The sequence below is a fragment of the Paramacrobiotus metropolitanus genome, unplaced genomic scaffold, assembly GCF_019649055.1.
Source record: "Paramacrobiotus metropolitanus isolate TYO unplaced genomic scaffold, Prichtersi_v1.0 Parri_scaffold0000029, whole genome shotgun sequence".
NCBI classification, from domain to species: domain Eukaryota; kingdom Metazoa; phylum Tardigrada; class Eutardigrada; order Parachela; family Macrobiotidae; genus Paramacrobiotus; species Paramacrobiotus metropolitanus.
In genome coordinates, this window is record NW_026570249.1 from 235,150 (window position 1) to 248,412 (window position 13,263).

Consider the following 13,263-nt stretch of genomic DNA (forward strand, 5'->3'; position numbering starts at 1 on the left):
TGTGCACAAAAACAAGGAAACACAAGTTAACATAAGAAAACATTCTAATGAGAATATTTAGATTAGGCGTGCACAAAAAAATGACAGTTACATGCCGAAATATCTGTGTGGCGAATCGGCGAAATGTCTTTGTGCCAAATTTATCTCATGCTAAAGCGTCCGCTTAAAAAGTTTTTTTCATAAAGCATTTTGCAAAAAATAATTATGTGTAGCGCAATATTAACGATTCGTGAAGACAAAAAATTATTTATCAAATGATATTTGGTCGTAAAGATAAAAATGTTAGTGTAAGCTTTAACGAGAGTCTTAACGCGAGCACTAATGTTAGTTTTGATCTACGTATGAACCCAAGTGGTCATGCTAGTTCGAAGCATAGTCTTAACCCTAGTGCTCATAGTAGTGTTCACAAAAGTTTTGAGCCAGCGGAATAATTGCTTATAATGCGTTCCAAAACTATTTTGACACAAGTTTCATCACATTTAGAAAGCGTTGGTACTCGGCAGTGGAAGTAGCGTATCGCAAACCTCTTTCTCATTTCCAAAAACAGCTAAAAACATATTTATATGCATCTAATTTACTAAGAAGTGTGGTATGATGCTAAGATAACTTTTTAATCTCAGCTTTTTGCTTTTCAGTAATCCTTATCAACCAAAATTTATCATTTAGATCTACGCAAATCCAACGTTTCAAGACAGTAGGTTTTAGCAAACGTACAAGGTTAAAAAAACTGCTGTGATAAATGTCAGAAAAAAATCAGATGTGCAAACAATAAAAAAACCCCTCAGGTTTAAAGTACTTAAATTTAATAATGTCGTACTTTTTTTACGATTACGCCATTTTTATTTTTTAGTATTTCTTAGGTTTGGCAAAAAACGACTAAGTAATACAAATAAAAATTTGCAATTCCATTAAATTTAATACTTCGTCACGAAAGTGGTTTGAATGTGTTCTGGGGTCAAAACAATAGCAAAAATATAATAGTACTAGTAGACCCCGCGCAAATTGAGCGGAATATATTGCATACGGCCACAACAGAATCCTTAATTTAACGACTATCAAGATTTACGGGGAAACTATGTAGACTGTAAATTATACACGTTTTTCAATGAGCAGTTAGTTCTCCAACAACCTCATTTTTTAATACATGTAACCGGAAACTAAAATAAACGTTAAACTTTCGTATATTGATATGGGGGGACTTTTTTAAGAGACAGTGATCGACAAAGGTAGTGCCATTAATTTTACCTTACTTTTTTCTGATAAAAAATGTACTGAAATCATTTAAAAGTTAATGTTAACTGTGGACTTTCATATGTTGTAGAATTCTATGCTTCGCTTATAAACCCTAATTACCCTATACTTGCCTGAAGGTGTAGCCTGGTGGTACCAAAAATATTGTTTATTTTCCCATGGCTACTGTTTTAAGTTTTTATTTTTGCACTGAGTTATAATTTGTCCATGGCTTTGTCTGTGCCGCTCAATTTTCGCGGGCTCTGCTCGTTCTAACTTCTAAGTAAGGCCTCGTCTCGCATTCGAAGCGAATGTGGTTTTGGTACGGTTGCTCAACCGCACGAGGTGGCTGTACGCAGTGGCCACGCCTACCGATACGGTACGCGAAGCCACCTCGCGAGGTGGAGTTGCTGTATCGCAACAAGATTCGCTTCGAATTCGGGACAAGGCCTAAGTCACCATGCAAACGTATAACAGGCTGCTAGCGACCGTGGAGTGGCTGGCATAATCACTCAATTAAACAAGACAGAGCTACGGCTTTCCAGTGTTGTTCCCGTTGTTTTTATTTACCAAATTACGTTTGATGGCTATCTTAAAGATTAACATCTCCACGGTTAGATTAACAATTTCTGTCACGGGAAAATTTTATTTGGCGTGATCTTTACATCGCTCTGTTTTTTAAATTTTGAGCTGCGTAATATCGGCGTAACTGCAAAAATGTCAGCAGTGTCCTTTGCAACTGGGCAAGTCGTCTGGGCAAAGCTAAAAGGTATGGCTACATAAGTCTCCTTAAGAAGGTTCGCCATGCTTTCCAATTGACAATGCAATGACTACGAAAGATAACGCAGGTTACAACCGCTGGCCGGCGTGCGTGGAAACGCCACCGGAGATCGCCAGAAATCGTGGTGTCTACGTGCAGTTCTTTGAAACTGATAAACCAGGACAATTTGGTTGGGCTCCTAAATCCGGTAAATTGAAAAGCAGTAAAATGATGCAGCGGCGTAGCGTTCACTGTGATGCAAAAAACAATCTGTGAACTGCTTGATAGGGGTAAAGCCTTTTACGTTGAACAATCAGTCCCAGAAGGAACTGTCCAACGAGCAACTGCAGAAGTGCGTAAAGTTCGCAGCATTAAAGATCAACGGGAATGCTGCCGTTCCTACAGCTGCGGCTCCGATTTCACAACGGGGTACCTTTGTTGTTTAACGATTTTTGCATGATTCTTCCGCAATATTCTATATACTTCTATAACACTGCATGTCATGATAGTTATTCATTTATCTGCATCAGTGAAATATGATAACTCAAAGTTTTATGTAGTGGCTGAAACTGTGCAAGCAGAACAGGATCCGGCCTCTGCAAACGAACACGAAGCTCGTTTGGGAAACCCCGTACAGACCCGTGATGCAACCGTTGTCGCATCGGAGGTCTCCCAAATTCGAGGTAAAATAAATATTCGAAAAAAAGGCAATTTTGTTAGGGAGTAATAGGTAGTATTTGCAAAGTTAGTTTGTTAGGTAGTATTTGCAAAGTATCCCTACATTAAGAGAGAATATGCAAGATAAAACACATTTTCATCAAAAATTTCAAGTATTTTGTCAGTCGGAAATCCTCTGAGATTTCTCTGAAAAATTTTACTATAGGAATACGCCACTGGAATGATACGAGAGCAACGGCCAAAACTTTGATTGATTTGTACTCTGGCTTACAATATACACTCCCGTCTGCACTAAGGTTTGCATTAAGGTCACCACGTACGTATACACTACGTTAGTCACTTTTTATAACACGTACTACAGCAAGTAAATTTTTTCGGCGAGAGCTATTGTCACTACAGTCCACATCATAATTTGACTAATGCCACTACAAAAGAATAATTTGACCCTTATTGTGAAACCACACAATCCTAATGACACTTCAAGTAATCAGTTGACCATTTGCTTAGTGCTAATGCTACTATATCACATGCCTTACATTATCCAGATTTTCAGATTATATTGCCCCGAATGGGATACACCACAGCCACCAAACCAGAGAAGACCGACCAAAACTAATATTATATTCTGAAAGCCCGTAGTCGAAAACCCGGCCAGATAGTATTCATTTCTTTCAGAAGCTCCTGCTTCGAAAGCCAAAAAAACTCGCTTGTTAGCAGCAAATGAAGCGAAATTGCAATTGTGATTATTATTAGTTATCTTAAACCAAGCGATGTTGCCACGTAAACCAACGTAAAAAAAGAATTAAAAAATATAAGAGTCCAAGACTCCAAGTGGCTTTCATTACATTGAAATAGTTAAGCCTACCATCGCAAAACAAGAGCATTGCGCTTCTAACAAGAGCATTGTGCAAAACAAGAGCATTGCGCTTTTCCTACAGAAGTACCGGCCAAGCAGACGACGCTAGGATAAAATCATTTTGTATTGGACCATCACCATAAAACATGCTAGGTGAGCAGGTGACCAAGCTTTCTGCTAACCAATGCACAGAGCCCGTTAAGGAACCAGTTTCCGAGCATACCACTCTAAACCTCACCGTCCCATTTAACCCGTTCCCGTCCATCCCTGTCAAATGGCAGGGTGGGGAACATTTTTTCTTTAAGAGCCCGAAACCCAGATAGCTCATATTCTTTAGTTTTATTTCACAGTAGAGATGTTGAGCGTCAGTTTAAAAAATCGGACTGTCAAATACAATGTGGCCTGGGCATGCACCCAGTGACCAAAGGTGACCAAAATCCGGAATTTTGGGTTCGCACAGGTCTTGGTTGCTCAAAAAATTCTCAAAAAATCAGTTTTTTTGACTGAATTATTTCATTCACAAGTGCCAATTTTCAAGTTGATATTCGCACTCCTTAGTGGCTGACTTTGGTGGGTTAACCTTCCCCAACGCCGTTTTAAATTAAATCACTTTTGCCGTCGATTATCGCCGTTGCGTGCATGACACACAACCGTCAAACACTACCATTTTCGGGATATATCCACGTAACGTCGAAGTGTTTGTTGTGGGACTGTAGCTATCCAGATTCTAGATCTTTATTACCACAAAAAATAAAAAAGGTTACACCAACCCGGCATTCCTCTACAGATTCAGCAAAAACCGTTAGCATAATCTGAAAGCCCATATTCTAGTACCCGGCTAGACGGTCTCAGTTTTTCTAAAAACTCCATCAAACAGATCCTTTCAAACAAACAAATTCTTTCGGCAAACCTCAACCACCGAAGTATCTCCATACTTTATTAAAGTGCATCAGTACTTAACTGAAATATAGAATTTAAGTAGCTATGTTGGTAATTAAAAAATTCAATTAAAAATTAAGGACCTTTCAAACTTTACAAAATACACTACCGAATACATTATTAACATTTCTTAAAAACTACCTTTTTTGAAATTTATCATGCCGGTCGACGGAGAACGATCTTGCGTTAGCCATAAAAGCATTGTGCTTATCGATAACGGTAAATTAACGGTAACGTTCGCAATACAGTAAAACTTTAAAAAAATTAAGTTAACTGCGAATAAAACATTAACGTAACTGCGACTAAAACATTAAATTAACGTGACTTACTACTTAACCTGGGCCAGCTCTCTTGCCACGTAATCCAAGCAACACCAAAAAATAACGAAAAAGTTCTTATTAGAACATTTCCGTCGGTTCTGACCAATCTTTTCTGTTCTAGTGACCGAACAACCACTACCGTCTAGCACACAGAGTCCGCTAGGTAAACAAATAACCGAACTACCGTTACTGTCCTGTACACAGATTCCGCAAGGTAAATGAGTGACTGAGCTGCCACTACTGTCCGGTGCACAATGTCAGCTTGGTTGACGAGCAACCCAACTACCACTACTGTCGAATATTGTCTGCTAGGTGAACGAAAAACCGAACTACCACTCTGGCCAGTACTACCACTCTGTCCAGAGCCCATTAGGTGAAGTAGAGACCGAGCTACCGTTACGAGTACTGTCCGTGCACGGTGCCTGATAGCAAGCCCGTTAAGTGAGCGGATGACCAAGCTGCCACTTCTGACCTGAAACACACCAGACACATCTGCTCCAATGAAACGAGCCAGTGACTGATATAGTCACCGAACTAGTGGTAGTGTCCAGTGCATTCGCATTGTGAGTTTCAATTTATTACCTTATACTGTAGACAGTGAAATTCGGGTTTGTATTTGGGTAAGAGAATACTATATATTACAAACATCTGTGTACAGCCAAAGGGAATGCTTCCGAGGTTAAAACAGTCATGATTTTATCAATCAATTTTTATATAAAATCTGTGTTTTTCTGCTGCTGCGATGTTCCGATCATGTTTCGACGAAACATAAATTTAAACTAATACAGCAAGATATAAATATTCATTCGAAATCAAATACCACAAGGCCGTGGACCACAAGAAACGCGGAGGCGAAGCCGATGACGTTTCTTTTATTTGTTTACGTATATGCAAACTACTTACCTAATGTTCTATTTGTACCGTCGAAGTACAGTAAGCATGTTATACATTTAATTCGGCATATAATAATATGGCGTAGTGCACTTGTACGATAGCCGAATTTTAGCTGAATTGTCCAGTCCACTGCGCTGCTCTGAAGGACAGAATTTACGAAAGAAATACGTTAAGAATGCTTTGTTACTGGCAGGCCTAATGCTGCTGGTTTGAAATTATCGGATTTCTTTGTTACAGCATCGTCTGGCGCGGAAGTGAACACTCTGGATTCGTCGCACAGTCCACTCCGCGAAGATGAACTTCCGCCATTGTCAGAACAGGTAAAAACTAGAGACTTAGCAAAATAAAAATCATCAACTTTAAAATATCTTCTTGTCTTGATTTTTAAAACCGATTTGGAAGGCAACAGCTGAGGTCAAGTCTTGAGCCAAATAATTGTTCATGCCAGTAGAAAAAAAAAACACAAAAATACCAACATAGCTCATAAAGATTAGTGGCACATGTACCATCGTCTACTATATATTTTCGGTACTACGAGTATAAGGTGGCGTTCGGAGACGGCAGGTATTTTTATGTACATGGTGGCGCCGCAAGAACGGTGGCCCTGGACAAGCATGGTGTGACCGTGGTGTGCGGGGCCTGATGGTGGTGAAAGGTATTGGGAGGAAACTTTAGTAAAACATGGTGTGCGAAAGTTTCGGAACCTTCTACACATTTGTTTATTTCTGCAAAGTGCAGTTTGCTATACAGTGTACACTTAAATTTTGTGACAGTACATTTATGTACGATTAATCAGCGCTTGTCACACACAACTTAGTGGTAATATGTCCACTATATACCGGTCGCTGAGAGCGTAGAAAACCAAGTAAACTTTACACCATTGTATGTGCTACATTGATTTTAGGATGTAATGTCCGATGCGTCGGGCAGCACGACAGGACGAAGCAAGGAGACCATTCCCTTCGAAGAAGTGGATGGCTGGTAAACAAATTTGAGGCAGCTGCAAAACTACTACAATATTACTGTATTGTGTGCCTAATATGGCAAGTGGCAACAGCCTTATCCTTAATCCTTATAAGTTGTTTCCATACGTATAACAAAAATTGCTATTTTCCAGGATTAGCGATAATTTTTTGCCGAGCGCAACAGCACAACTAAAGAGCGATCTGATTTGGCAGTTCTTCGAACGGTATAACGGCTATAAAGTTTTAGCAAACAACCGATCAGTTTCTCAATTCATTTTTTAAAGGTGACGACCGTGGCCACATGTGGTAGGTTACATGATTACCTTTGCGAGTATAGAGCGCAAAATATTAGAAATTGGTAGCCTTAAAGGGCCCATTACATTAAGAAGTGCTTTTTGAATAACATGGGGGATTAAATACATAAAGGTGTGTCCTGAAACTAAATCGGTTGTAAAGAAAAATGGAAAGTATGGGACTGTAATTACCTACTTTTGTTTCGTTGCATTGCTAAGATATTTAATATTCCAGGTTCTGCGCGAGCAAAAATTATGCCCCAATGCCAAACTTCAAGAAAAGCCTTGGCCGGCGTTTGTCAAATCGGTTCAATGTCCCAGGGGGTTACAACTGCGGGAAGAAGAGTGTTAAAGGACAGAAGCGGTCTGGTATTCAGTTGTCCGAAGATGGCAGTGCCGCGTTCGAACGTTTGACCGGTCTTAATGTGGCTAAAATTATAGTTCGCTATTAATACGCCGTCTAATTAAATGCATTGTAAATCATGTCAAATAACTGCGCAAAAATTAAGCTTTTTCAGGAATGTCTTGTGCATGAATAAAACGGCCGACCAGGTGTAAATCAGAGCAACTGGAATGGGAGACAAGATGATGACAGTAAAAGTTCAAAAGATGTTAAAAAATAGTGCGGGCAAAATCAATAAACAGAAGCTGAACAGAAGTTCGTGCATAACGCAAACTTAGTTACTTACACCCGCAGATTAAAAGTTTAGGTAAGCCATATTTCCGCCGAAATGTACTGTGGACAAAGTGAATGGCGGCCGAAATGAATGACCGCCGAAATGATCGGTAGCCCCGCAAGATGTAGTCCATTTTTGCCTTCATTGGCAAAACAGTAACAACGGCAACCGCCCAAAACGTTGCAGCTTTGAACTGGTCAAGCCACTGCGAACGACAGCGCCTTGTGAAACAGCTTTGAGCAGTTTCGTACTTGCAGACTTGCAAGAACTCGTCGCTGATTCTAAATTAAAGATATGCAAGGCAGAGGTCACACTAAATAACATGTACTGTATTATTGTGGATTGTGCACACCCGGTGACAAGTTACAGTAAGCACTCTAAACGGCTTTGCTCTCATGCCGCTAATTTCGTCTGTTAGATTCAGACTTCGTCTCAGTTTGGATGACAGAGGAACATTAGAGCTACGAAAAAAATTAGTTTAATCTGCCATGGTTAATGGGCGTAGCCAAAACACGATTTAACAATAAATTTACGCTGTGCTGTAGTCTGAGCGCAATGTACCGCATTATACGTTGTCACTTTACTGAACAACATGTACGAGGCCAGTTTAAGTACTCGTATCAAATCATCCGTAAAGAGCAGTGCAAATCCCTCTCTACTAAAAATGGAGTGTAAACTGTACCATCTCCAGAAACGGTGAACAATAAATGCAGTGCAGTTCATAAATTGAAGTGCTGCACCCAAAGCCGCACAGCGCTATGTGTAGATATGGCGCAGCATCATTTTGATGTCCACAGATACAAGTTTTGAATAAACTTTTTAAAACAAAATTTGAAGTCCATGGATAAACGTGTTGAACGAGGAGTGTTTAAATTAAACTGGCCGTGTAAAAATTGTACAATAACGTTATAATGTACGATGCGGTGCATTGCCCATAGGCTACAGTATAGTGGAGAAACGTTTCTTTAAAGCGTAGGCCGAACTGCCTAAGCATAGTTTTCTCTAAAGCGGATAAAAACGGGTTACGACCATTATGATTAATATGTATTTCAGCACGCCAATTGCAGTACTATTAGTTGGAATCATTCAGCTGTACACGTCCAGGTTTCCCCAATTCACCATGAACTAAAATGTTTCATTGGCTACAATACAGATGTCTACAATACAGAGCAAAACCCGAGTAGTAACGTTAGTACAGCCCAAAATCTACATCATAGTCCAAACCAGAGTAATTAATTTCGTACAACGTAAAGTCTAAATTAAAGTAGACACCAAAGTAAACAAGTTAGTACAAACGCTACTAAACGTCATCCAAATCTTAAACATTATACTTGCTTGGTCTTTTTCTTGTACTTCTTAAATCGACGCGGCTGACGTTTTAGTCTAGAATTTCTCGCCTTTGCTTCTCGAATTCCGGCTGTAGAAACCTGACTCAACAAAGATTTTGTCCGGTGTTTTTGAATTAAGGCAGCGCATTTTACCGCCAGCTGAATGTTCTCTGGGCTTCTATTGTCTGCAGCGTCATCTAAAAAGTCTCGGAGCGTCTGCAAACACTGTGTATATTTTGACCCAGGCTGTTGTGGGACAGCCGAAGCAAGCGGCAGCGTGGGCATCGGAACGTCAGACACCTGGGCGAAATTTTCAGAACTGACCGAGTCAACCTACAAAAAAATGAAAGTCACTGAAAGTACCAAATCGAGCAAAAAAGTGTGTTTCATACTGATTGTGGTGAATCTTCAGAAAAAAAAGACAACTGAAGATGTGCGTTTTCGGATAGGCAAAGCAAATGAACATGATTACAAGCCCGAAATCCTCCCACCGCAGCGGGACAGTCGCAAGAAAAACGGTGTAGACAAACCGCAACATTGCATCCGGCGCAAAAGGTTTCGCAGTTTTTGGTTGCGCAATCAGCGATAATAATGACGTGTTCATTTCCAGAATTCAAGTTCTTACAAACAAAGCGGAATTCTGCCTCCTTTTCGAACGAATACTTGGAAATTAATTTTGCGGCCTCCCGGTGATTTCGTTTGATTTCCTGCTGCCGATACGATGGTTTGGCAGTCACGGTATCAGTAAAACGTTTAATTTCCAACTGCTCGATGTAGTCCAATAAGCCCCCAAACAACTCATCGATTCGCATGCCGGTTTTTGCATTCAGATGTACACGCTTAAGAACTCTAAAAATATACAAATAGCACAAACTTCATCACTGGTTCATACTCGTAGATTGCAGAACATACTGATACTAGATTTAGTTAATTACAATGAGATCAGTGCTAACAGTAAGCGCCCGGAACTCAGGGCTGGAGCTTTTCATTTGAAATTATTTTCCGGCCGACCTTGCGATTACGTAATGTTGTACCGTACAGCCTTCCGTTCGTGCTATCAGAGAATAATCAAGGAATAAGATCTATATTACAACAACTCGTAATCTCGGCATCCGAAAAACTAGAGAGGACTACATAAAATTAGGATCCACATTCGATTCAGCTAGGTTAGAAACTGTGTCACATGTTTTTTTATTTAAAAAAGATGACCTCCTAAGTGTGCTCACAGATGCCGGTACCGGTACCGGTCGAACGATAAATTTAAGGCGACATTGGAAAGAATTTCCTTTCAATTCTTTCGAGTCGCTAGCGGGTGTACTCAAGTATAAAAATCTGTTATATGGAATACTTAGTATTATTACTTACTTAATAAGGAATTAATAATACTAGTTCTACTGTGCAGTACTCGTAGTGACCTGGCTATCACTACAACACGACTTTGCTGATAGATTGGTCAAACCTACTGCACGGGTCAGTACATTCAACATTGATTACCGGCCTTCATGCGGCGTGTTAAATATCCTGTTATCTGATATCGTGTGTTGCAGTTTGCAACTTGCACTTTTAATTTTTCTGTGGCATTTTAAGTGGTAATGAATATGCAAAACGCCTGACCACGGGCCGCCACAAGGTTTTAGTTTTCTCATTTTTTACGTTGACTAAGTTCTTTTAATTGACATGTTTTACGCCGATGCCGTTTTCGGTGAACTAAGAGGCCGCCTTGAGGCTTGCTGAATAAACGGGAGTCAGAAGACGCATTACTCGCATTGCTTTATAACTTCTAACTAGTCAAGACCAACCTGCGAACGCGATTTTAATTCTTTTAAAACGTTTGAACTTTGGTAACAGTGCGAGTCTACCCATACCACCATTCAGCAATCAATAATAACTACCAGTATGAGTACAACGTTTAACACTTTCATTTGTACTCAGCTTACAGTATTCTTCAGCACTAATGTCTACACTAAGGTCACTACTTCCATGAACAAGTACTGTATATGAACTAATTGTGAATCTGCGAGTATACTCAGTACTCGGCCGGTAGTACTATACTCGTATAGTATACGAGTATTATAATATTATTATAAACTACGATTACTTACATAAATTTCAAAATCACGCTAAGTGTGTGATTTTAAAGTGTGACTACCAAAACTGCCCATACACAGACGGGAGCGGCTCGACCATGCAGTGTTTGTCTAGCGCGCGTTTAGTACGTCTACATCTTAACTATGTATACTGCCACCCTTAAAAATACTACTTGTACAGTATACACTCTACATTGTAATAAAACGAAATTTAACCGCACTCTCAAAATGGACTAACCTATGAAAGCTTTCAATGAACGCACTGGTCGAAAAGGCAGCGCCGATGCGATACGGCAGTGACCATTCGCTTATTCGTTCCAGATACTGAGATAAATAGGAATACACCTTCCTGTCAGTGCTGACCAATCTGATAAGTTTGGCGCTTTCGGCTTCCGCTTCAGATATTCCACGTGCATACATAATGTTGCCGAACAGTTTTTTTGCATCAGTAATCGAGCGGGCGTTTCTATCAAGCCACTGATTTACATTCTTTCGGACATGCCAAGTACAAAGTATTTTTTTGGCTTCGCCTCCAATCACTTGTTGGTAAGCGTTAAAAAACGCAGGAGCATCATCAGATAAAAACCACTGCGTACGGAAATCCAGAATCTGTTGTTTCAATATTTTGAAAAAAGCCGAGACTGTCAACTCGTCTTCGTGGTTCGAAATGCAGTGACAAACTGGGAATCCACGTTCCGAAGCATCGATGCCCATGAGCGTTATGAGTTTGAATCCACGCTGACCACAAACACCATGTGTTGCATCTATGCATAGACTCTTGCAGTTGAGTCTTTCAAGCTGTGCCCTTTGAAAAGGCGTCTGAACAACAGCAATAAAATACGACTCGGGTAATTCTGGGAACTGGCCACATTTTTGTGAGATGTTCTTCAAGTATAATAAATTTCTTTCCTGTAATGGAACCGTACTCTCGTAAGCCGCTTCAACTACCATTGACTGGTATTGACAGGTCTGTAATGGCTCCCAGTCCAGCTTTAATTCGTGACGAATGTTGTATACATCTTTCAAAGTGATGTACAAAGCACGCGAGTGAACACCCTCTGCAAAGTTAGTATAACATTGCAATTGGGCGCAACCAATGTAAAACGCTTTAATATTCTTACAAACCTTTCTGGAGTTTTTCCCATGCCCTTTTCCGCACATCTCGCACTATCATGCGCGGGTCTGCGCCTAAAGCCAGTCTGCTTCCGATATCGAGTCGTAATTTTTCGGAAATTTTTTGGGTATGAAGGTCAGCATTGACATCGTGACCATAATGGTGCTCACAGTAAGACGCTACCACTCTCTCACTTGCGATTTTCACCTAAAAATAGATTTGTTGCTGTTATCATTATATTTATTAGTATAACATCTGTATTTAGTCGAAACATGATAAGTATATTGCAACAGCGCAAATACAAAGATTTCGTATAAAAATAGGTCATGATTCTTTCCACCTCGAAACCATTTTCTTTGGCAGTACAGATAATTTTACCATAATCTCCATACCAGGGAACAAAACGGTTCACGTTTACACGTTACATCCGCTGACGAAGCCGTTTCGATGAAGATTATGGTCACGCAAGATTTTAATTTGTTTACCCAAATTCTCCGCGTTATTAAGTACCGGTGAGAAAGACATTCCCTGGCGAGGTCGGTTTATTTGCATGAATAACGAAACTCGGTTTACTTGCATGAATAGAGTAACTCGTGAATTTTCCATAACTGCACGGGTCTGGTGCGCACAATATTCTGTACTTCTACAGTCGGCATAAACTAAGTTTTAATCAATAACAGCATAGTGTTTTACACTTCGCTTTACAAGCACCTCTGCACTAATGTTACCACTTGATAAATACTGGCAGTTGTGCACTAATGTTAGCACTTGCTAAATGTGGTCTACTCTGCACTATGCTCTACATGACCTTTGTTACTAGTTTCGAAAATTTTAATCTGTTACTTGATGTATGATTTAGTAACAATGCTCTAAACCGTACTTTAATAAAAGCGGTACATTTGAGCTTTCGTTCTTTTTTCAAAATCCCGTCTCCGGCACATTTAAAATTCCGAAAACAAGAATACATTCTGAAAGAACTTTCGGCTCCTGCTTTTTTCTCTCCATTGGCATGATTGAATTGACTAGCGGTGACATCTTCAAAATCAGCTTTCCAAGACAGAAATTCGTCAAACGTTTGAAATGCCTTCTCTTTCACGCTGAATTCAATCCGATTATGAAAAA